The 22,246-nt window shown below is 40.8% G+C and overlaps 1 protein-coding gene across 5 annotated transcripts in view; it reads left to right on the top strand.

The window, feature by feature from the left end:
- Positions 1 to 22,246, top strand: part of KCNJ16 (potassium inwardly rectifying channel subfamily J member 16) — a 499,644-nt gene that overhangs the window by 353,815 nt on the left and 123,583 nt on the right. The window contains exon 1 of one of the 5 annotated variants that reach the window (XM_084983837.1): positions 7,899 to 8,392. The exons of the other annotated variants lie outside the window; for them this stretch is intronic. The gene's annotated coding sequence lies outside the window, so the exon portion shown is untranslated. Of the gene's footprint in view, positions 1 to 7,898; positions 8,393 to 22,246 lie in introns of those variants that run through there. 5 annotated transcript variants of the gene reach the window in all.

Raw genomic sequence — 22,246 nt, 5'->3', positions numbered from 1 at the left:
GATGTGGCTCAGATCCTGTGTTGCTGTGGCATAGGCTGGCAGCTGCAGCTCCAGTTAGGCCCCTAGCCTGGGCACTTATATATGCCACAGGTACAGCTCTAAAAACAAACAAACAAAAATAAATAGTGTCATTAAACACAACAGAAAAGAGGCAGATGTGGAAGAGGAGACTATTCAGCTCAATTAGAATACAGAGAATTTTATTTGTCCATGCGATGTCTAGGTGCTGACAATTAATTGGCAATTGGCTAAATGAATCCAAAGTTCCAGCTAATAATTCCAGAGTCGTATAGGAGGATGGCCTATATGGGGAGAGAGTGAGATCTAAAAAGAACTGTGAACTTTCAGAAAAAAAAAAAAAAAATCCTTGCGACAAGACAAAAAAGCTGAAGATGAAGCCCAGGGAATACTTTATTTCACAGAGAAGTCAGCAAGACATGCCGAAAGTTGGTTCAGAAATTGAAGGAGATAAAAAAGGTTTCAGAGTTAAATTATTAAATACAATGCTTCAAAGACTCAGAGCAGTTCAGAGAATTATATCAAACACCACCTCTGCACTTGCCAGTGAGATTTAATTTAACTGTGCCTCTAAAGCTTTTAGTTTTGGTTCGTAACATTTATTCCTATGATCTATTTCGAGAGGTTTTTTGCATACGTGGGGGAAGTCTTGAGGTTCTTTCTGAATTCCCCTCTTTATGTCTCTCTTTCATTCGTCGTTTCTTTTATTATTTTTTTATATAGATAGCTATTATTCCAGCACAATTTGTAAGGAAAACCTCTTCCTCCAATGAATTACCTTGGATCTTATGTAGAAAATTAAGTGACTTATATGTGAATCTATTTTTGGACTCTGTTCTGTTCTGTTGATCTGTTTGTCTGCTGTTAATGCCAGTACCACACTGTCTGAATTATTGTAGCTTTATAGTAAGACTTAAAATCAAATAATTTAAATATTTGATCTTTTAAAGATTTTTTTGTTCTAGTTTTTTCTCAGTGATCATGTCAATTTTAGAGTCAGTTTTCCAGTTGCTCAGAAACATCAACTTGGATTTATATTGGGATGGCATTGAAATCTATGAATCAGTTGGGTGGAGATTTACATTTAACAGTCTTGAATCTTCCTGTGCATGAACATAGAATCGTTTTCTATTCAGAATTAAGTAAATGACTTGAGCCCAGGGATTTCTTTATGGGAATATTTTTGGTTAGGAACTCAAGTTTTTGATAGACATGTAGTTAACTAGAGGTTTATTAACGTATTAATTTTATTACCTGGCTCAAAGAACCAACTTTATCAGTTTTCTTTCTTTTTCTGTTTCATTGATTTTCATCCTTATATTTATGATTTCCTTTCTTCTACTTTGATTGATTTTTAAACAGTTTAATATTTAGACAGTGTTTTTAACTACTGCATGATTTTTTTTTCGTCTCTCTCTCTCTCTTTTTTTTTTTTTAGGGCCACACTTGAGGCATATGGAAGTTCCCAGGCTACGGGTCCAATCGGAGATGTAGCCGTTGGCCTACGCCACAGCCACAACAACACCAGATCCGAGCTGCAACCTACATATCACACAGCTCACGGCAATGCCAGATCCTTAACCCACTGAGCAAGGTCAGGAATCCAACCTACATCCTCATGGATGCTAGTCAGATTCGTTTCTGCTGAGCTACGACAGGAACTCCACTTTCTATATTCTTGATGTAGTGATAATCTTAAGGTAAATTAATTGTAAATGTTTTCTGCTGGGCCATAGTTTGCCTTTTCATTTTCTTGTGGTATTGTCTGAAGAGATGTCTTAATTTTGATAACATCCAATTCATCAATTACTTTTTCTTTAATGGTTAGCGCATCCTGTCTTGTCTCCTCTGAGGTAGAAAAGAGAGTCTCCTGTGTGTCCTTCTGGGGTGTTTTAGATTTAACTTTCACATTATTTTGTATTTTATTTTGTCTTGAATTAATTCTTGCATACAGAGTGATGACTTCCAGCTCCTTTGTGCTTCATGCAGTGGGGAGTGCCCTGTATACACTGTATACACGAGGGTCTCACCCACTGTGGTTCCCTTCCTCCAAGGATCCCATGTCCCCAGCTTCTCTTTTTCATCACTTTGCAGGGCCTTCAAAGCTGCTTTTACAATTTTGCTTGATTAATAATTGTTATCTGCAGGAATATTTGTCTATTCCACTACTGGATTCAGAACTCCTTGAATCTCCTTTCATAACCACATGTGAGCCTCTGATCTTAAAATGTAAAGATTTATCTCTTCTAGCAATTCTGTAAAATGTTCAGTTTCGCTCTCTTTATTTCGTATATTCTCTATTCTCTCTACTTTCTCCTTTTGTAATTTCTATTAGACATTTTTATACTTTCTTATTCTATCCTTCTTCTCTCTCAGATGTCTTGATATTCTGAATTTCCCTTTGTCTGGATAATTTCCTGAGATCTGTCTTCCAGATCACTAGGCGTCACTTCAACAGCAGCTTAATTTTGTCCAATGATCTTTTTTCTTTGATTACATATTTTAATTCTGGTCTTTCCCTCTCCCTCTCTAAATCAGTCCATTTTTTCCCCTCATTTTCCCATTCTTTATTTTATACACTAAATTATTTGACATATACCTATGTTATATCTTTTTTACATTATTTTGTTACTTCAGGTCTTGAATGGTCATCCTTCTATTTGCTGACTCTTCCTCAAGACTTGTTTTTTGTTTGTTTTGTTGGTTGGGGATTTTGTTTTGTTTTGTTTTGTGTTTTGGAGCAGTGCAACATTCATGATGTTAAGGTGTGGCAGCCCTCTTCAACAGATATCAGTCTCAGTGAATGTGTGTGCTTTTAGTTTGCTCTACAATTTGTTTTCAGGGTTTCAAGGATTAATGACCAGCTTTTATATTGATTTCTCACCTTCCTGGATTCAGGCACCATGTGAGTAGCATAACTTTGCTCCACACCAGTATGTGGAGTTGGCCTGAGACACTTAACTTCCAGTAGGACACTTTATTTTCTCTTCCCAATAAGAGGAGCTCAGGCCAAGATAAACATTCTCATTGCCATATGCACAAGCTGGCAAGTGGACTTATCTAGACCACTCCGTATAGAAGATTCAAATCTATACCAGATCCAGCTGGATGTAAGGATCTCAGTTCTAATTCTCAATCAGGAAGCAATCAAAGGCAAACTCAATGCAACCTCTCCTGTTCCTCTGTCTGAATTAAAATACCAGTCCCTAGTCTCCATGGTCTAGCTGTTCTGTTAGTTTATCGGGTTCCTCAGGCATCTGTTTATGAGTTTAATCTCTCTAGCTTGAGTTGTCTCTCTTTCTGGAACCTGGGAATTTCTCTTTCTTTCATTTGGATTCAGCTAGCCAATTAATTGGATATTTCCATTGTAGTGAGGAGAGACCCCCTCACTGCATCAGAACTTTAAGTTGCCGTTAGATTTTATTATTCTTGAAGGCATGTAGACGGTGGTTTTATTTATATGTTTATCCTTTGTAGTACTTAGCTCAGTGCTATAAAACTCCATTAGTGCTTAATAAAAATAGGCAGAATGAATTTCAAATGAATGAAGGGAGGGAACTATGAATAGTAAAAGTTAAAAGAGAGAAGGCTATAATATTTTAAAAGATGAACTCTCTCTCCCTATCGCAAGTGGTTATAAGAGTTAGGTGGGGGAGAGGAGCTGGCAAAAGGTACCCCCTTCCTACTAATGTATCAACACTCGCAATGTAGTGCTTCATTTCCAAAGGAAAAAAGTCCCAGGCTGGTTGCTGTCCACAGAAATTCTGCCAACATCCTGGTGGTTGCTGGTTTGTAATTTTATGGGTTTCCAGAGGATCAAACACTGTATTATTATGTTTGGCTACTAACTCGGGTCAGCAGTTCAAAAGGAGAAAAGAAGGGGAATCAAGTAGGTAGGAGGGAAAAGAAGGATCGTATGTAGCTGGCGTATCTGAGACAGTGAACCGAATTTACTACCGTGAAGCAGTCTGCACTGCATCTCAGGGACTCTCATTCCCACAGAATATGGCTCTGAATCTGTTTTATAAGACTCGAAGATAGGGCAAGTATTTACCCATTTTAGTTTTGGCTAAGGGATCATTTAATAGGTTGTTTGCTCCATGTGTACCCTTTCTACAAAGATTTGAAATGGAAGTTTTTTTTATCAACAATGACAACAGCAAATAGACTATGAAACATACTCCGAATCCCAAATCCTTCTTCCTTCAAAATGTATTTATTTACCCAAATATAATTTAAAGGGAATAGTGATATTAAATATTACAAGTATATGGCCACACCTGTGGTGTCTGGAAGTTCCCGGGCCAGGGGTCAAATCAGAGCTGCAGCTGAGGCCTACACCACCGCCACGGCACAGCAACACCAAGTCTGAGTTGCATCTGTGACCCATGCCACAGCTTGCGGCAACACTGGATCCTTAACCCACTGAGTGAGGCCAGGGAGGGAACCAGCATCCTCACAGAGACAATGTCGGGTCCTTAACCCACTGAGTCACAATGGGAATGGCACTATTTTAAGATTTTAAACAATGTGTGTGTATTCTCAGAAAACGAACTTCTAATTATTAATGTAAGAAACTGTGGACCTTGACCATGATGCTATTGGAATATGCATCCTTCTTTCTTCCTTTAGTCTTAGAAAAGAATTGGCGTATGTGTAACACTTGTAACAGGTGCCGCATTTTCTTATGGAACCAAGAAGAAATCCTATTTGACTTCTTTGCCCTAGTTTCTTCTTTTCCCTAGTTTCTTTGTCTTGGGTCCAGAAGAGGCTAGGAAGGGGATGGATAAAACCATTTTTTTTTTTGTCTTTTCTAGGGCTGCACTCATGGCATATGGAGGTTCCCAGGCTAGGGGTGTCACTGAAGCTGTAGCCACTGGCCTACACCAGAGCCACGGCAATGCAGGATCTGAGCCAAGTCTGCGACCTACACCACAGCTCATGGCAACAATGGATCCTTAACCCACTGAGCGAAGCCGGGGATCAAACCCGCAACCTTATGGTTCCTAGTCGGATTTGTTAACCACTGAGCCACGATGGGAACTCCCCAAAACCATTTTGTTTACTATTTTGTTTAACATCGTTTAACATAAAACAATCTGCTGCTTCTCTTTCTTGCTCCATTGTCACAAGCATTGTTTAGTGATAAATTATCCATTGTCACAAGCATTGTTTAGTGATAAATTATTATAAATAGCTGGCTCTCTCTTAAGTCCAAATGGAATAGGAGAAAATTGTATGCACTTCCATAGGAAAAGCACCACACAGTACAACTGCGTATTATTATTACATAAGATAAAAGTGTGTATGTATATATCGATAATTTCATTTATGAATCCATCCATTGAATTCAGTATTCCGTTTTTCTATCATTGAACAAATATTTTTGGAATGGTTATTTTGTATTACTAGGCACTAGAAAGCCCACCTTGAAGAAGTAAAAGATCTTCACTTCCAAGGAAGGTACATTCTGGCTTAGAGGGACCATAGACAAGAGAGTAAATAAGGCAAGGGTGATGTTTAAAATAGAGGAAAGACCTAGAGAGTGGCTAGCTTGTATTGGAGGGGCTGCATAGAACAGAGTGGTCAGAGATGACCTTTTTCAGAAGTCACCATTTATGCCGACATCTGATAGGCCAAAAGGAGCCTCCTGGGTGAAGACTGAAAGAAGGCATTAAAACAGGCCGGGACCTCCCGTCAGTGGGCACTATGCCCCCGTCTAAATTCTTAAAAGTTATCAATCAAGCTCATAAGCTATGAATACAGTATTCTCCATAATCCCACCTTGACAAGTAAGCCTCCCTAACAACCAGAAGCTGCTTTAAATTTAGAATCTCTTCGACCTTTGGGCATTCTTCACGGACCCATGGCAGCCAACCCCATCCCTAAGCCTCTTTCTCCTTTTCTTCTCATCTCCCGCTGCAGTGTGAGCAGCCCCCCGTGCTCACGTGTGGACATCCCAGTCCATGCATCTGAGCTCTGTCTACACCCCCACTGCCAGCCACCGCCTAACAACCTTTTGGGCCAAGAAGGTCCGTGTCAATATTTCTGACCAATCAGACTTTACTTGAAGTCTTCTCTGCTACTAAAAGTTCTGCCTAGAATGCTCTCACGCTGTGACCGCCGTAGAGAGATCTCAGAAAAACCTGAAAGGCCAGTATGCCTGGAACAGGGTCAGCAAGGTAGAGAGTGATTGCAGATGGAGTAGCAGGAAAAGCAGAAACCACAAGACACAGGGCCCTTCAGACCATGGTGGGCAATGGACTTTCCCCCAAGGTAGTGGAAAGTCATGAAGTTTAAGCATAATCTGCTATGCTTCATACCTATCTTATATTGGCATTTTCATCAGTTAAAAAATTATAGTCCAGGGGTTCCTGTTGTGGCTCAGTGGGTTAAGGACCTGATATTGTCTCTGTGAAGATGTGGGTTCAATCTCTGGCATCGTTCAGTGGGTGAAGGATCCAGTGTTGCTGAAAGCTGCAGCATAGGTTACAGATGCAACTCAGAGCCAGCATTGCTGTGGCTGTGGCATAGGCCTGCAGCTCTAATTCGACCCCCAGCCCAGAAACTTCCATATGCTACAGGTGCGGCTGTAAAAAGAAAAAAACAATGACAGCCCAAAATGCCAGTCTAGCTTGTGGATTTCAAGGAATTGTTTCCAATCAAATGTCTGCTATCATTTGTTCCCACTCCACCCTAAAAGAAAGACTCCCTGCTCCAACAACACCTGCATGGAGAAAATGGAACCAGCTCCATTTAATGGGTAAGTAAACAAGCCCAGTGTTACGTAGGGCAGCAGAATAGAAGCGGGTCAGGAGCCTGGAGACTAAGGTGGATCCTGAGTATCCTATGTGTTGGCTGCATGACTTGGGAGGAGGTCACATCTCTACCTGCAGTTGTATCTAATCAATCATCTAATCAATGGTGATACTAATAGTATTCACCTCACAGCATCATGGAGGGAATTTAAATGAGCTGGGGCATGTAGTGCATTTAACGGAATATCTGGCACAGAATTTATGGTCCACAAACATTTTTTTTTATTTTCATTACTGCTGCTCCTGCTACTACTCATACAACTATTTCTGCAATTACTGTTACTCAGAGCTAAGCAACTTAAATTTAGTTTTACTGATTCAAAGACTAGGGCCCTGGAAGCCTCATAAACTACAGTTATTTCAGAAAAATATAAAAGCACACCACCACTGAAAAGGTAACAACAGCACCGTTATTTGCAGACAAACACCACCTGCCAGTCATACGGTTCGAGGGGTAAAGGCAGGGCAAGGGCATCTCCTAATTTTTTGTAAAGGCAAAGCTATTTCCTTTCCAGTGCAGTCACGCTCACTGCAGCTGGAGGAAGCTCTTGAGTGCTGGCAGACATGGAGTGTGACGGTTTTGAAAATAGAAAACAATGAGCTACAAAGCCTAATTACAATTTGGATTTTGGCTTTAGGGCTGGAGGTTCAAAACCTCTCTGTCTCTCTCTAACTCCCTCCCTCCCGTTTTTCTTCTCTCTGTGTCTCTGTCTCTCACAGACACGCAGACACACACTAGACACACACTAGACCGCGTGTGTGGTTTTCCCTGCATCGACCTCCCTCTCTGAGACTCACTTTGGTGCTGTACAACTCTCGTGAATAATCTGTGCATCATGAGTTGTTGAAATTCCAGCATGAGCTTAACTATCTAGCTGGGTTAGACATTGTGTTGCATTCATGAGAGGTTCAGTGGGTTAGAACAGGGTAACAAGGCTGTTTTTCAGAAGAAAATGTTTTGTTCTCAGGCTTTGTACCAGGACTTTGTACAGCTTCTAGGAAAACTTCTGGCCCCTGTGTGTGCTAAGAACTTCGAGCTCAGGTAGACTGGGGTCAAATCCTGGCTTTCCACAAGGGATTTCTATAAGGCCAACCTCCCTTTCCTTTTCTGTAAAGAAGACTATCATAAATAACTACTTTCGGTGTTGTTCATACTTATTATCAGAATTATTCCTTGATTTGAGGGCTGAGAGAGTCTATGAATTGCATAATAATCCATATTTACCACTCAGGAGGAAAATCTTTGACAGAAATTCTTTTTTGTCTTTTTGCCATTTCTTGGGCCGCTCCCACGGCATATGGAGGTTCCCAGGCTAGGGGTCGAATCGGAGCTGTAGCTGCCAGCCTACGCCAGAGCCACAGCAAGCGGGATCTGAGCCGCGTCTGCGACCTTCACCACAGCTCATGGCAACGCCGGATCGTTAACCCACTGAGCAAGGGCAGGGACCGAACCCGCAACCTCATGGTTCCTAGTCGGATTCGTTAACCACTGCGCCACGATGGGAACTGCCCTTTGACAGAAATTCTTAAAGGAGTGGAACAGATGGGAAGTTTGGGTAAGTAGATACAAACTATTACATTTAGAATAGACAAGCAATGAGGTCCCGCTATGCAGCACAGGGAACCAGATCCAGTAATCTCTTGGGATAGACCATGATCCATGATGGAAGATAATATGAGAAAAAGAGTGTGTGTGTGTGTGTGTGTGTGTGTGTGTGTGTGTATGACTAGGTCACTTTGCTGTACAGTAGAAATAGGCACAACATCGTAAATCAACTATACCTTAATTTTTTAAAAAAATCACCATTTACCCAACACCATCACCAGGAGGTGGAAAAAATTATTTAAGAGCAAGTTGTTAGTTTACATTGGAAAGAAAAACCTGAGGCAAGGGCTGGGGTGGGTGTGGGGGTGCTAATTGAGGACGTAATCTCAGATAGGCGGAGTGGAGGGTTGCCGAAAGAGAAGCAAGATTGGTGGGGAAAGACAGTTAATAGCAGCCTTCTCCAGTTGGTTAGTAGCTCTGTTGCCTGTGCCTGCAGGGCTCTTCTATGGTCTGGGTTTAGAATTGCCCAACTGAAAGAAGGAAGAAGAGATGTATTCACTAGCTCCCATCTGCCAATGTTCAAGTGTTAATAACTCCATGCCCCAGTTGTTGTCCAAGGATTCCTAAGAGCTTCCAGCATGCACATTATGAGTGCCCTGGAAGGTTCTGGTCATCATTCCACAATGTGGGTGTTAGAGAGGCCCCAGGGCAGAATGTGCAAAGTGCAGCTGAAGCAAGAGGTTGTCAGATTCCACTGCTGGCAGCTAGCAACTGCTGCATTAGCAATCGCCTTGGTAGCAGATGGACCAAGAGGATGTGAACATGGAGCCCCCAAAGAATCTTCAAATATTTTCCCTAACAAGGGCTTGGTAATAATGACGGGGTCATAGTTATCCTTCGGTAGAATTCAAAAGAATATAAAAGTGTGTGAAAACTCAGAGAATTGTTAGTTCCTTTGTTGGGGTGGAGGGCGTGGATAGGAAACGGAGGCAAAGGCATTATTTTCTTTCTTCTATCTAATGCACTTTTTTCAACCTTGGCACTATTCGCATTTGCGGCTAAATATGAATTCTTTGGGAGGTGGGGTGAGCTTCCCTGTGCACTGTAGGATGTTGAATAGTATCTCTAGCCTCTATCCCCTAGATTCCTGTAGCAGCCCTCCAACCACCATTCCACTCCTGCCCAAATTATGGCGATAGGAAATGTCCCCATGTATGGTCAGGTATCTCCAGGGGATGGGCAGTTACTCCTAGCTGAGAATCACTCATCCACTAGAATTGAAATGACTTTCCTGGAGTTCCCATTGTGGCTCAGTGGGTTAAGAACCCAGCTAGTGTCCATGAGGATGCAGGTTCAATCCTTGGCCTCACTCAGTGAGTTAAAGATCTGGTGTTGCCAAGAGCTGTGGTGTAGGTCGCAGATGCAGCTTGCATCCTGAGTTGCTGTGGCGTGGGCTGGCAGCTCCAGCTCCAGTTGGACCCCTAGCCTGGGAATGTCCGAATGCTGCAGGTATGGCCCTAAAAAGAAAAAAAGAAGAAATGTCTGTCCTATGTCCCCTTTCCCTCTCTGCCCCCTACCCAATCACTGACCCCCGTAACTGTGCTCCCGGCCTGGGGACCCAGTCAGTACACACCTATGACTTACATCTCCACCCCAGCCTGTACCTGTACCAACCAAGATTTCTCTCTGTAGTTCTGTTTATTAGAAATGCTATTAAAAGCAACTTGATAGGGCCAGTGCAACTGGATGTAATTAAGAGCAGTTAAATAAAGAAATCTTCCCAGGGAAAAAAAAAGGTAAAGGGAGTACTTAAATAGTTTGCTACAATGAGGTCTGTTTAAAAATGTTCTCTATGTGTGCTTGTCAATGTTTAAACACTGCTAGTTTAAAAAGGAACAGTTTGAGGAGCCCTCCGGAATGTTTCCTTTGGTAAGCAGAAAACAGACCAGCAAATTAACAAAGGTAAGCTTAGTCTGCCCAGGAGCCATTTTTCCCTTTTTGTATTAAAAACAAAAACAAAAAACAACTTTTAATTTCAGAATGATTTTAGGTTGACAGAAAAATTACAAAGGTAATAAGATCGTTCCTACATACCACTCTTAGTAACCAGGCATCCTGCTGTTAATATCTTCCATTTGTGTGGGACGTTTGTCACAATGAATGAAATGATATTGACACCTCTGTTATTAACAAAAGCCTATACTTGATTCGGACATCTTTAATTTTCCCCTAATGTTCTTTTTTTTTTTTTTTTTTTGCCCCAGGATTCCATCAGGAGCACATTACATTTAGTCATCATGTCTCCTCAGGCAACTCTTGATTGTGACAGTTTGTAAGCTCCTTTTAAATCCTGGGCTCCTGAATCAACAGGTGTTGGGTAGCCCATCAGGGCACAGCACTAATGCTGACTGGGTGAGGGTCAGGGGCCATGGCTCTGCCATCTGTGTGTCCGTGGGGGACGCAAGGTCACTGGCGTTTTCTTAGACGCCAGTAACATTGATATAGGATGTGTCTTAAGATATTTTGACTTAGTGCTGGACTCCTTCTGGTAAATCTGTTTGAGATGTCTTTTCCCCCATCTCTGCCTGTTAACACCCTAACCATCATTCGAGGTCATCTCCTCTTCTGAGCCTTTCTCAACAGTCACAGTCAACTTGTCTATTGACTGAGCCTCACAATCCTCAGCTTGGACCTTTTCTGGTTACCTGTACATTCTAGATGCATGCAAATAATACCAGCAATAAAAACCATTAATTGCATTTTCCCCACACACCCAATGCAGGTGTTTTTCCTGCATTACCCTAGGGAGAAGCTACCAGTTACCCCACTTTACAGAAGAAGACATAGAGGCACATTCATCATTGTCATATAAGTGGGACAGCAGCACCTGGAAACTAAATCTGCCTGACTCCTAGTAAAGTCTGCTGCTAGTACCTGGTTTCTCTAGTTTTCTAACATGTTTCCAAAACCACTTTCCTTGCGGAAGCCGTTCCTCCATCTCCTGTGAGCCGCTTAGAAGTAGGGATCCATTTTATTCATGTCTGCTTTCACAAGGCGCTTAGTTCAGTGCCTTATGCATTGAAGTCATTCACTGAAGGCATTGAATTGGATTTCTTAAATTAAAAAAAAAAAAGTTATTCTGGCCTCTAAGCTTGAACCAACAGCTCTGAAAGTGAATTGGAAGAACGCTCATGGGAGGAAAAGCGCTGAAAATACCTTCCCATTAAAGTGGGAACTCTGGGAAGGAAATTCATCAGGTTCTCGGGCTGCACACAGCTCTGGTGCTGAGGTCTGGTCGCAGGAAACAGAGCCCTGTCCAGGGAACGTCCTTTGTCCACTCTGGAAAATGACTAGGGGAGGTGCAGTGCACTTTGCTCTGGGATCGGCCAGGGCTCCAGCTCACAGCCTGCCAGGGGCTCACTCTGTGACCTCCAGAAAGTTCCTCATCTCTCTGGGCTCCAGTTTCCTCACCTGTAAAATGCCAGGGCAGGATCTTAGGCAAACTCTGAGGATTCCTCCAGCTCTAACATCCTGTGATTTTAGGTGCAATTATGTGAGTCCTGGAAGCAGTGCTCATCCACACTGCCTTTTTGGAAAAAAGGGAAAGGAAAAAGGAAAAGAAAAACACTTCCATAAAAGTATTTATAGCACAACCAGTGACTATGAATCATGGCATAATTAATTCTCTTTTATAAAGTTGCCTTGTTCCCTAACTTGGTGCGCTCATTCCCAAGCCCTTCTCAACAGCAGCCTCATTGACAGATGCGACATTTCCTTCGTCTCTTTGCGCTGAAGAAGTTCAAAGCATCCAGACGAATCTCTGAGTTTCTGCCAGTTCCAAATTTCTGTAACTGCCTGATTCTAATCTTCTGTGACTGACTGACAGACCCAGTTCCCGGAGGATGTGAGATAAATGTGATCTATCTTGACTTCAACAAAGCTTTGGATTAACTTCCTCCCATCAGTTGTGTCCATCAAGTTTCAGCATTAAGTGCTTTACAGTTTAATTATGATTTGCCTAGAAAAATTAGCTGTAGGCTGCTTTGAAATTGCCGGGTGCCAATTCTGTGTTTCCAAGATAACAAACACCCTCTTCTGCAAATATCTTTGACCCTCCGTTTCTCAAATCTGATTCTTTCTGGCCCAGCTTTCCAATAACTTATCTGCTTAATAACACCTTCCAGAAGAATGTTTTCTCATCAAATATTTCTCTCACAGACCTCATTCTAGGCTTCTTAAAATGGCACTTAGGGAGATACCTGCAAGTATTCATGCTTGATATCATCTTGATTATATTTTGCCAAATTTGGTTTTACTAACCATCCAATATTGAGTCAAGAAGCCATCATTTTGGTTCCTTCCCCCATAAATTAGGGAATTGAGTGTTAATATGAAGCACTGATTTTACGTTGGCAATTTCTATACAACGGCCAAAATGAGAAAAATGGCAGGTCTGTGCGGCAGAAACATGTCAGCTTTCACTCTTCCGTTTATTCCCATCTCATGTCACATTTGAATTTTGATAGGACCTGTGTGAATAAAAGGCAATGCAGCCGCAGTTCAGATTTGCTCTTTGACCTTGAGGAAGGCAGTTTACCTCCTTGGTTTTAGTCTCCTCACATGTAGAAAGAAAGAACACTTAAAGAAAGAACTTGGGCTGGATGACTTCTAAGTTGTTGTTTTCGTTGTTGTTGTTGTTTAATTATTGTTCACTGTAAAGATTCAGGGGACTATCTGCATTAATCCATTTTTATCTGTTCAGGCTGGTTTGTCTCCTTAAAGAATAGACATGCAGGGGTTATTTCAAAGTTTCTCTTTTTTTTAATTTAAAATCTCCTTTTAGTGATGTGCTTGTGATGTATCTCTTCAGGGTAATGCACTATCTAAAATGTGGGGCCACGAGGGTGGCGAATTTATCAGCTAGAGACAGCATCATCCTTTTATCACCTGAGGTATTAATAGAACATTATATGCTACACTGAAAGTCTAAACATTTTGGAATCACTCAGAAAATAATCAGCGGGCCATCGGTGTTCCTGAGAAAGATAGCAGTGAGCCAGACAAGAAGTGCAATTCTTGGCAGAAATAATGACTTTTCTAAAAGCGTGGTTCTTAGCATCCACTTGACCCCAAATTGAGCAGATTGTAACACTCAAGGATTTCCAGCTCTGTCTTCCTATTTCATTGCCTTTAACCAATTGTGAGTCCTTTGCATGCCCTTTTCAGAGCTGTGTCTTTCAATCATATTTTTAGTTTGTAGTGGATAGCAGTATGATTACAGACAGTGATAGAGGCACTCTTTCCTGTTTTCATGATATTCTACTTCGTGAAAAAAAAATACCTTTTACTTTACATCATGTAAGCTATATCTTATAGGTTTATTAATCATTTTTACTGAAGTGTAATTGTGTTATATTGCTGTACGGAAAAGTGATTCAGCTGTATCTATATATTCTTTTTCATATTCTTTTTCATTATAATTTATTTATCATAAGATACTGAATGTAGTTCCCTGTGTTGATTTATCCATCCTGTATATAATAATTTGCCTCTGCTAGTCCCAAACTCCCTGTCCATCCCTCCCCCACTGCCCCTCCCCCTTGGAAACCCCAAGTCTGTTTTCTGTCTGTGAATCTGTTGCTGTTCTGTAAATAAGTGACTTTGTGTCCTATTTCGGATTCCACATATAAGTGATATCCTATGGTATTTGTCTTTCTCTTTCTGACGTACTTCACTTAGTACGATCATCTCTAGGTTCATCGTGTTGCTGCACATGGCATCATTTCACTCTTTTTTATAGCTGAGTAGCATTCCGTTGTATATATAAAGTACCTCTTACACCTTTATAAAGAAGTTTTGAGACTCCATATAAGAGGGAGTCTTATATGCGATCTTCTGAGTTAACTGCACTGTTAGTTGTTTGGTACCCTTGGCCCGGGGGAGGAGAGTGTGGGGGACATCTCCTCATCTGTAGCCAATCTGATTTCATAGTGCATGCAGCTCAGTGTATACACCTCCAGAATATTGGAGAAAAGGGTGAGGGGTGGCCAAATGTTGCACATAGAATTACAAAGGAGAAGTTGGATATGCAAACGACTCAACTATCCCACACAGCAGCACAGCCTCCAGGGTCCTCTGTCAGGACGGGTGAAGGAGAGGGCTGGCAGGTCTCTGTATAGTTCAGGCAACTTTATTTTCTAAGCTTCGTATCCCATTCCTTCCCAGGCAGCTGAGCATCAACAGACAATCATGCTGGTTTCGTATAATGCAGCTTCTCCCTTATAATATCCGTAACACAGTGAGATAAGAAATCTGTCAGGAAAGAGCTATGTGTTCAACATGGCAATTTCTGGTTTCTATTCACAACGAAAATGAACCTCAAGTAGGACTTGCAAAAAGATAAAACATTAATTGCAAGACTGGGTTTGCCTCATATGCTAGCTAATTCCAATTTTAGTCTTGTGCAGTTGCCTTGATCTAGAGGAGACATTATTATTTTTTTCTAGGGCATGTTGCTGGCCCCTCTTTTCTGTAACATATACTTTGGCTTCCTAGAGCTGGAGAAGATAAGAACAAAAACAGAGAAGAAATTAGGATGTATTTCCTTGTCGCAAAACCAAAGTAAAACAAAAAAACTGCTAATTCCAAACTAAACGTGTCAAACAAAACAATCTTTTCCTTTGCAGGACAGACACATGTGATCGGAAGCAGAATGAGAATTGTTCTCACACTGTGTGCTAGCACTGATAGAAAAAATTGAGTTTGCTCCATTTATATCCTGCCATTCTTTCAGATAGTGTTTTTTTACCAATAGGGCTGTTTATAATCCTATTAATGTCACATTGCTTTAAAAGGTTCTTTCTTTCAGTGGATTCCCCTTTATTAGGTCAGGGCTTCGTGATATGGCATTTTCCATAGGAAAACAGTGGCAAATGCTGCTGAAAACTGTCTACTATAAATGAGATCACATGACTTGCTTGCAAACACTCAGGGCGCAAAGAACTTCCCATTTTTTGTAATTGGCAGATGACTGCCCAGCTGAGTAATGGAATCATGGTTGCAGGAGAATGGTTCAGGTTTCTCTAACCCACCCCCTCCCCGTGAGTAAGGTTGTATGTACCTAAACTTTCTTAGAATGATTAAAAACTTCCCTATATTAAAGCTTCCAAAGAAGAAAAGCCACCGAGCAGTATATTGTAATAGAAAGACCTTGGCCTTAGATTAAACTTGTATTTAATTCTCTACTCCATTTGCAACTGACTTGGAGCTTTTTTGGAGTGGAATGAGGCATGGAGAGGTTTCTCAAATCTGGTGTGGGAAATGGGAAGTCTTCGATTCTTGGTGGTCCAAAAAATGGGGGGGGGGGTCCTTTCATATTAGAGAAGAATACTGGCCTGATTCTTCAGCTTTTGTTTCATAAATAAGCTTGCGAAGGATCAAAACAGCCTCGAGCCACAGACTCCCTTAACATCATGTTTTACTTTATTCTCACCGTTTTAAGATGGTGGGAGTTTGTGTTTAAGAGAAATATTCCTAGATAAAAGCGTTCTTTTCTCTCCTCCCTGTTCCCCTCGATCCCAGGTCACCCTTGCATGCTCTTTAGCAGGGGTATTTTCATAAGTTCAAGCTTTTTGCCTAGCCACTAAGACCCCACTAGACAGAAGCGCTCCGTTAATTCTTCACTGCTGGACCCATCTTTTCTCAAGCCTGATGACATCTGGGGCACATCTTGGCCGGTAGCCAACTAAAAAAGATGTGCCGCTGTGGGTGGATGGAGGTCTCTTAGCTCACATTAGTTTGGAGTGGAATTCCGTTTTCTCCACATAATTCTTTTCTTGGATGTGGACAGCACTTTCCCCTTCTCAATATGCTTTGATCTACGTGATTTAATCTAGTTCTTGTACAGACTTAAACAGTTGATGGTTTTATGCCCTTATTATAGATTTATCATTTAGTCCCCAACTATAAATGAGCTATGTTATGCAAGGTATTGAGGCTACAGGTTTGAATAAGCCATATTCTCTGCCTTCCAGAAGATTATACATCGGTGAGGAATAAAGATAAAAAAATATAAGCAGGGCTCCATAAAAAGGCATGAGAAATAATAATGTTTTGAAACTATAGTAGACACTGTTGATGTAAACCACTTGGTTTTTCCTGTGTCAGTGCGTGCTAGTCTATTTTCCAGCTGCCAGCACCTTTTCCCTTTACACTAAGAGGGCTTCCTCTGGTCCCCTAGGCTATTCATCCCTTGAACAATGACTGGTGAGCATCAGTACACAGATACCCCAGCTCCCCTGTAACTCTAGGTGCATGCTCCATCCTGGTGTCTGTACTTTCCCATCTGGGTCAAGCTTCAATTACCCATCGTGGCAACCGTCTTGGTAACATTCTGTTAGCTTCTTTGCCCCCATCTCACTTTGACACGCTCTGTATTTCCTGGGATCATACATCAGACGCATTACTTGAATTTGAATCTCTATCTCAAAGTCAGCTTCTGGAAGAAGCCAAATTAAGTGGAAATGATCAATAAAATATATTCTAATGATAAAGAAAAAGTCTATATTTATATTTATTTATTTAACATTTTCTTTTTCTTTTTTGGCTCCCCGACAGCATATGTAATTCCCAGGCCAGAGATCAGATCTGAGCCACAGTTGCCACTTAGGCTGCAGCTGCAGCAACACCAAATCCTTAACCTACTGTGCCCAGCTGCGGATTGAACCTGCATCTCAGCACTGCAGAGATGCTGCCGATCCCATTGTGCCACAGGCGAAATTCCTGTGTTTATATTTAGAATAACTTCTTCATTTTTAATTTGTTTCTTCATTTAATGCAATTGGAGTGACTCCTACATACTAAGTGAAAGTTACTGAATATCTGGGATAAGGAAAATAGATATATTTCTGACTCCAGAGAAACCTAATCTATGGCAATTTGCAAGTATAAAGAACCTTGGACACCTTCAATAAGGAAAATGAGGCGCAAAAGCAGGGCATTAGGAGTCATTTTGAGAAAAATAAAACCCTCATTTTATAAATGTGGACACTAAGGCTGAGAAAAGGGTACCTGGCTTCTGGAGCAGAGTAAGGACAGGAATGCAGGTCCCTCTATACCAATCCAGTATTCTTCCTACTGTATTGTACCACATGGTCTCTTTCTCATTGGGAAGATGGACCAGAGGTGAACTATTTAAATTTTATGTCCAGATACATATGTGACGAGGTGGTAACCACTGACTTTTTGTCTCAAAAGGAGTTTAACTAGAGGAATAAGCCAGAAATAATTTCTTCCACTTCTTCTTAACCCACCCTCATGGGCCACCTTCAGCAACTCTTAACATCATTCTCTAAAAATAACAAAAAAAACAAAAGTAATTTAAAAAATCAAAACACTTCTAGTTATGTAGCTGCAGTGGATTGGAAAGAACAAGTGGTTCCAAATGGGGGTTTCCTGTCCTTGGTCTCAGAGCAATACTGGATTATAGTCCCGGCTTTCTCCTTCGAGCTAGACATGATATGTGATAGAAGGAATATTGAGTGATTTCTCATGGACCACGGCTTGGCAGCTGCTTGGTCCCCCACCTTCAATAGCTCTTCACAAGGCAGGAGCCAAGAGGTTGATCTGGATCCTAAATTGTCATCCGAATAGGTAGGAAATTCCTTAAGTTGGTTCAAATCCAAGTCCAGGGCTCTTTAGAATTATTCTCTGCAAAAGGAGAGTCTGTTCCTACTGCTCCAGCTTCTCTCATGTTTGTTGCAAGAGCAACATCAGGTAGTTCCCAATGATTTATTTACTCATAAACCAAAGTGACGGAGGTAAGTGCTGATCCTTCCTAATCCAATTAAGGAGTTCTGGCAGTTGCCTTTTGTATCAGGTGTGACTTTTGCTTTATTTTTATGGTACCTGCAGTTCATAGATAAGGACCACGTGCTCTCCTTTTTACGCTCTCTTAAATTAGAAACATTTAACAAATGCCTTAAACACCTCCGTCCCAGCAAATATTTATCTTCCTTGGCTTTAGATTTATCCCCTTCCCTAGGCCTCTGGCAATTATGAAATCCATTAACTATAATTACAAAGTTCCATTATAATTTGATATATGCAACAATTAATATTCACCATCTGTAATCTTCCAAATGAATATTTGTTTATTGCAATGCTTCAGCTGCATCATCTAAAAATGAAGGTAAATAATTTGACAAGGGCCTCAAAAGCCTTGAAATTTTTCTTTCGACTGAGAAGTGTGTGACTTAAAATATCTCAGGCTCTTTCTTTCATAGAACTTACATGAATGCTCTTATTGATGTTTTTTGTGTGACTAGAAAGGGAAAAGATTTGAATTAAAAAATTCTTGGGTATTTTTAGAGGAGTATTTAACAATCAAAAGATGGATTTAGAGATTTTTTTAAAAGGGGAAGTTATTACATTGTCTATATAATTTTTAGTTAATAACTGAGGCACTCGAGTTAAAATAATCATCATTGTCGCCCGGTAATGTGCATGTGCCAGTACCTCCATCTGGAACTTCCCAGGCTCCAGAATTGGGAGAAGCACTTGTTATTTAAGCCACCCAGTCTATGGTATTGAGGAGATTGCAGCCTGCATGGACTAAGGCAGATGATAAATGATGTGCTTGCCCCCCCCATCCTAGGATAGGATCCCACCCCCATGTGAAAATGGTAGTTAGCTACTAGGGAATTAGCTTTTATACCCTTGTTTCTCACCAGGATACAAAGGGCAACCAATGCTCCCTGACATTTTTTCTTTTTCCCAAAGAAATGAGTATGGAAATATGCTTTTCGATTATCACTACCTCTTGAAGTACTGTTGATTTTAATTCCATTGAGAAGAGCAAGACCTCCATGTAACTAAGGACAGAAATTGGCTCCCTGTGTAACCCAGAAATGCCTCTCGCTATAGGCACTTGTGTTATTGATGGACCACAGACGGAAAGCATAGATGGACCACTAAATCCTCTCATTAAAATGAATTCATGACACATACATCTCCTTTAAGTAACATCATCTACATGTGTGCCTAAAGTAAGATGTGGTCAGATAGGAAAAATGGCTAGAGATCATAGGGGGCATGATTTATGGTTTATGCTAATGGAAGCCTAGTAGGATTAAAGAGTAAGAGGAATTTCTTTGCCTTCACCTATAACTGGAATGATGGCATGATAAGCCACTTACCAACACCGCCTGAAGTCACATTGTCTTCTCTTTCCCTATTTTTCTAGCCCTTCTATCTGGGAGAGTATTCACTGGCTTTTATCATCCACTTGACCTTTCTCTGGAATTAGACGCTGGATTCTCTGACAGTCCAAACCATGTATGTTTGGTACCCTTTGAAGTTGGAGCCCATGCCTTGATCATGTTTTTTTTTTTTTTTCCAGTTGCATTTGACATAATGCTTTGTATACAGTAGACTCTCAAAAATCATTTGTAACACTGTGATTAAAATTTAACAACATGCAGTGCCACGCATATAAAATAGCTCAAGATGGATATTGGATAGTTGAACATTTTTCTGAATACTGAGAACTGTCAGGAAATTATATGTTTCTGAATGTAGGGTCCTCAGGATCTCATAAGCTAAATTCCACCAATAAATAGGAATGTGGGCATATTTGTGTATATCTATGCTCTGAATATAACACAGTAAAAGAGGAAGAAAATGGTTTTCTTCCTGAAGAACCTTACTAGTTCTGAGTTTATTTTCATGATGTTGTATCTTAATGTGTTTTGATTGTCAAGAATTAAAAGTTGTAGTCATTATGACTTGTCCTGGCATTTTGGTTCCCTGAGATGAGTTTGTTCTCCATCATGGAGAAGCCACAGTCTCAAAATAGATGCCTCTGCAGAAATCATAGTAGGTGAGCTCTTTCAAAGAGGAAATTGCTTTTGCCTGGAGAAATGTTCTCACCATTTTCCTTTTTTTTCCCTTTTTTTTCTTTTTGGATTGTTCTTTCACACCTTATTTCACATAGGAACCTGTTTTCTTTAATTACCGTAATCAAGTGAGCAGCTTATAGGAAGTGACTCAAAGGAAAAAGGTGTGAGCTGATAACATAGAAGCTGGTGACCACACAGGAAGGCCTTCAACATGAAACACAATGTTTTGTGCCAGCGTTCCGTGGCCAATTGAAAGGCACCATATTTGCTTATATTTACATGACTTCATGAAATCACTTTCAAGAAAGGGTTTCAGTCCGTATCACATGTGAATATGCATTACACATTCAGTGGGGTCAAGGGCTTCAATATTATTTTTTGAATTGAAATGTTTTTATTTCTACTTTTTTTTATTGAAGTGTAGTTGATTTACAATATTGTGATCATTTCTGCTATACCACAAAGTGATTCGGTTATACATATACCCATATCCACTCTTTTTCAGATTCTTTTCCCATATAGGTTATCACAGAGTATTGGGTAGAGCTCCCTGTGCTACACAGCGAGTCCCCATTGACCATGCATTCCGTATACAATGGTGTGCATATGCCAACCCCACACCCCCAACCCATCCCTCACTCACACCTGTCCCCTTTGGTAACCATAAGTTTGTTTTTGAAGTCTATAAGTTTGAATAGACTTCAAACTTCTAAACTGGTTTGAATGGGTGATTGGGGAAGTTGTTTGGCGGTGGTACTACATGATCGGAGGTGAGATGTAGGTTTAGTGAGAGAGCAGCCATGTGAATAAGTGAGAGTAGAATTTGCAATCCTAAAGAATATTCTTTCAAGGGAAGGCAAGGAGCTCAGACAGTGAGGGTGAGAAGTAGAAGATGAAGTGAGAAAAGTAGCAGGGACCTTTCTTCTGTTGACCTTGATGTTTTCTCTGGGTTTTATTCCAAATGTTTACAGTATGTTTATAAACATAAGGTCTCTGAGACACCAGCTTCCATGTGTTAAAACTCTCTCTTCTATCTCCGTTCCCTATCTTTTTCAAACGAACTGTCCTTGAGGTTTATTTTATACACATTTTCATACAGAAAGGAAAAGGACTCAACGTTTTTTAATTTAGTTTAATTTTTATTAGAGTATGGTTGATTTACAGCATTGTGTCAATCTGTGCTGTATCTCAGTGACCCAGTCATACATATATATATACACATTCTTTTGCTCATAGTATCTTCTATCATGTTCTGTCCCAAGAGATTGGATAGAGTTCCCTCTGCTGCACAGTAGCACATCTATCATTGCTTATCCATTTAGATGTAATAGTTTGCATCTACCAACTCCAAGCTGCCACTTCATCCCTCGCCAACCGCCTCCTTCTTGGCAACCACAGGTCTGTTCTCTATGTCCGGGAGTGTGTTTCTGTTTTGTAGATGGGTCCACTTGGGCCATATTTTATTTTATTCTGCCTTTTAGGGCCACACTCTCAGAATATGGAGGTTCCCCAGGCTAGGGGTCTAATCGTAGCTACAGCTGCTGGCATAAACCACAGCCATGGCAACGCTGAATCCTTAACCCACTGAGCAAGGCCAAGGATCGAACCTATGACCTTATGCTTCTTAGTTGGATTCATTTCCACTGTGCCACGACGGGAACTCCCATTTGTGCCATATTTTAGATTCCACATATAAGTGATATCATATAGTGTTTGTCTTTCTTTTTCTGACTTACTTCACTTAGTATAAAGATCTCTAGTCTCATCCATGTTGCTGCAAATGGCATTATTTTGAAAAGGACCCAACATCTATTGATAATGTGACAGCCTCTGCACAAAACCTATTTCCATTTGACCTTTTACAACTACTTTATGGGACTGGGTCAGGTTAATGAACTAGTCACACAGTGAGTGGGAAAGCTAGAAGTCTGTGTTTAAGGTTTTTTGACCAAAAATTCTGTGCCCAT

Source organism: Sus scrofa, chromosome 12, assembly GCF_054392235.1.
Source record: "Sus scrofa isolate SSC_HxYL_T2T_F1_AM1 chromosome 12, Sscrofa_HxYL_maternal_Yorkshire_Landrace_v2.0, whole genome shotgun sequence".
NCBI classification, from domain to species: Eukaryota; Metazoa; Chordata; class Mammalia; order Artiodactyla; family Suidae; genus Sus; species Sus scrofa.
The sequence above is the reverse complement of the archived record's forward strand: the minus strand, read 5'-3'. Positions and strand labels throughout refer to the sequence as shown.